At 58.1% G+C, this 3,322-nt stretch overlaps 1 pseudogene; it reads left to right on the top strand.

Moving 5' to 3' along the window:
• On the top strand, window positions 1-2,402 carry LOC123853288 (RNA-binding protein FXR2-like; annotated as a pseudogene).
• The last annotated feature ends 920 nt before the right edge of the window (window positions 2,403-3,322 follow it).

Raw genomic sequence — 3,322 nt, 5'->3', positions numbered from 1 at the left:
ATGCCGGGTGTGGGCCGTGCGGCCAAGACAGCATCAGTGATCCTGCCAGAACGCCTGCAGACCCAGGGTGGGGGCCCATGACTCCCAGAACAGACACTGCTCTAACCAGGGGTCCAACCGGAGCACCTCTGAGGCCTCAGATGCCCTGCCCCAGGCCAAGGGACCAGCCGTCCTGCTGTCTGGAGCAGGCCTGCCTCAACCTCCCCATCCATACCCAGGGGGGCTGTTTGGGCTGCATCTGGTATTCCGGATAATTCTGAGGATCAAAACCAGAGACTGTTGAGACGCTGGGGGCCTGGGCCGGCCGGGACTCACACCACTGCAGCTGCCCCCGGGCATCCCGGCCTCCCCGAGGGGGGCGTGCAGCCCGGACTGCCCGTCGAGGTGCATGGCTCCAGTGGGCCTTTACAGGGATGTGAAGGATGTCTGGGAAGACCCTGAAAACAACTGGCGGAGTGAGAGACATGTTCCTTTGGGGGATGAATGGCTACCACCTCCAGCTGATCCTAATAAAGAGATCACAGGGGTGGGGTGGAGGTTCATTCTCGAGCCACTGAGCAGGACCCCTGAGGCTGGTGGCTTGCCTGGGTGCGGATGATGAAGGGAGAGTTCTCTGCCATCGAATATGCTGCCTGTGATGCCACTTACAATGGGCTTGTCACCCTGGAAGGGCCCCGGCCAGTGAATCCCAATCCCCTGGCAACCAAATGCAGCTTCTTCAAGGTTGCCGGGGCTGTGCCTGAGGATCTGAGAGAGGCCCGCTCCAGTGAGTTCAAGAAAGCTTTGGGAGTGAACTGCATCTTTCTCAACATCACAAATAGGCAGCTCTTCATTGTCAGCCACAGAAGCTCCCGGGAAGCGTGTACCCCTGCAGGGTGACGTGCATTTCTGAAGCCTGCGCACCAAACTGCTGCTGTCCCGCAGTGAAGAAGCCACCAAGCACTTAGAGACAGGTAAGCAACTGGGGTGGCCTGCCAGGAGGGGTTCACAGTGCCAGAGGGCCGGGTGGGACTGACAGTTGGGACTCACGGTGCCACCGTCCAGCAGGCCCGAAAAGTACCTGGGGTGACTGCCGTCGAGTTGGGTGAAGAGACCTGCACTTGCCAAGTCTATGGGGAGGGTGGTGAGGTGTGCCCACAGGCCCGAGCCACCTGGTGTTTTCTGAGGACTCCGTCCATGCAAGTGCCCAGGAACCTTGCTGGCAAAGTGATTGGAAAGAACGGGAAAGTGATCCAGGAGTTGGTGGACAAATCTGGTGTGGTGAGGGTTCCCGTAGCGGGTGAGAATGACAAGAAGAACCCCGGGGGAGGGCGCCTGGGTGGCTCAGTCGGTTAAGCGACTGCCTTCGGCTCAGGTCATGATCCTGGTGTCCCTGGATCGAGTCCCGCATCGGGCTCCCTGCTTGGCAGGGAGTCTGCTTCTCCCTCTGACCCTCCCGACCCTCCCCCCTCTCATGCTCTCTCTCTCTCAGTCTCTCTCTCAAATAAATAAATAAAATCTTTAAAAAAAAAAAAGAAGAAGAACCCCGGGGGAGGAGGGGATGGTTCCTTTCATATTCATGGGCACCCTGGAGAGTATCAGCCACCCGCTTGGAGAGGCTGCAGATTGAGGACCAGCTTTGGCAGACAGGGCGGGCCTTTGGCCCTCCTGGGAGTGGGCGGGGCTTCTCCGCCTCCCTCCACACTACCCGAAGCTATGGGGGCAGCTACCAACTTGGGAGGGCTGCCTGTCCTGCCTATGGACCCAGCTCAGACCCATCCACAGCTTCTGAGACCAAATCAGAGAAGAGGGAGGAGCCCAGATCCCAACCTGGGGGGAAGAAACCTGGAGGCAGCCGATTGGGGGCCGGGGTAGGGGACCCCCGCCAGCCCTCCCGGCCCACCACAAGATACCACGCTTCACCTATCAGCTCAGTGCTGAAAGATCCAGACAGTAATCCCTATAGCTTACTGGACACATCTGAGCCAGAGCCCCCAGTTGATTCAGAGCCTGGGGAATGCCTCCCTCCGCAGCAAGTGCCAGGTGCCACCGGGATGAGGACAGGACTGTCATGGATGGAGGCCTGGAATCTGATGGGGCCAGCATGACAGAGAATGACCTGGAAGAGGAGTCGAGACCCCAGCATCAGAAACCAGAGCCACTGCAGGTGGAACTGTGGGACCTGGATGGATGGTTCCATCGGTGGAGACCGTCAGCCAGTGACTGTGGCTGACTGTATCTCCCAAGCAGAGTCTCAGAGCTGCCAGAAGTCCTCCCCCTTCTTGGAACTCACCAAACCCTCAGAGGACTGTCTTTCAGGACAGAAGGGCGACTCTGTCAGCAAGCTTCCTAAGGGCCCCTCGGAGAATGGGGAGCTCTCCGCCTCCCTGGGGTTGTGTAGTTTGGTGAATGGGGTTTCATAAAACCTCTAGCCCACATCCTTCCCGTCTTCATCTTGCTTGCTGCCCAACACCATGGCCCTCACAGACCAGACTGAGCTGCGCTGGAGCTGCTCTTATCCAGGGGGGAGGGGGTGGCACAGCAGTCTGGGTCCCCCCTCAACCTGGGGAGGTAGTGGAGGGGTGTGTAACGGGGTCATACCCCCTCCCTCTTGTCCACCCTATCCCCAGGGTGAGGGGAGCCTCTCTCCTTCCCATCAGACTGGATACGCTTTTACCCTCTAATGCCCCGATCTCTCTGAACAGCCCCATCCTCCGCCTGCTGGTGCGGGGTGCTCCTTGACCCACCCAGGTTTGACAGTTCAGGGGGCTCCCCTGCTATCCCTCATCCCATCCTGTACCCCCCATTTCTGGGGCCTCATCACTGTGGAAGACAGGGATAGTAAGGGTATAAGTGAGTAAGAGGCACGGGGAAGGTTTTGGAGTAGAACCAGAGGGTGTATGGGGGGGGACAAGGTCCCCCTGGGGGGGTGCCAACCTTGTCTGGCAGATGAAAAGGTGTATTTACTTTTCACTGTACAATATTTTAAAAGATAATAAAAAATCCAAATGGCAACAAAACAAAACAAAAAAACCCAGAGACGGTCAACAGCAAAAAGACAACCTAATTCCAAAATGGGCAAAGAACTGAATTGATGTTTCTCCCAAGAGGAGCCAGCCAGAGACGGGGACTGGAGATTCCTGAGACCCACCTCAACCCAGGCTTGCCACCCTGGCCCGCACACCCAGCCTTCTGTGGGCCTTCCTTCCTGTGTCCAGCCTGGGCCTCGGGCCTCAGAAAGACCTTTCTGAGGACCATCACAACCTACCCATCCTGGCTTCTATCCATACCACCTAATGTCAGGCCACACCCCTCCTGCCATGCTGAGCCCAGGCACTGCCCC

Source organism: Mirounga angustirostris, unplaced genomic scaffold (assembly GCF_029215605.1).
Source record: "Mirounga angustirostris isolate CCGP_5_RB_7025 unplaced genomic scaffold, mMirAng1.0.hap1 SCAF_14, whole genome shotgun sequence".
Lineage (NCBI taxonomy): Eukaryota > Metazoa > Chordata > Mammalia > Carnivora > Phocidae > Mirounga > Mirounga angustirostris.
Note: the sequence above shows the minus strand (reverse complement) of the source record. Positions and strands in the feature narration are given on the sequence as shown.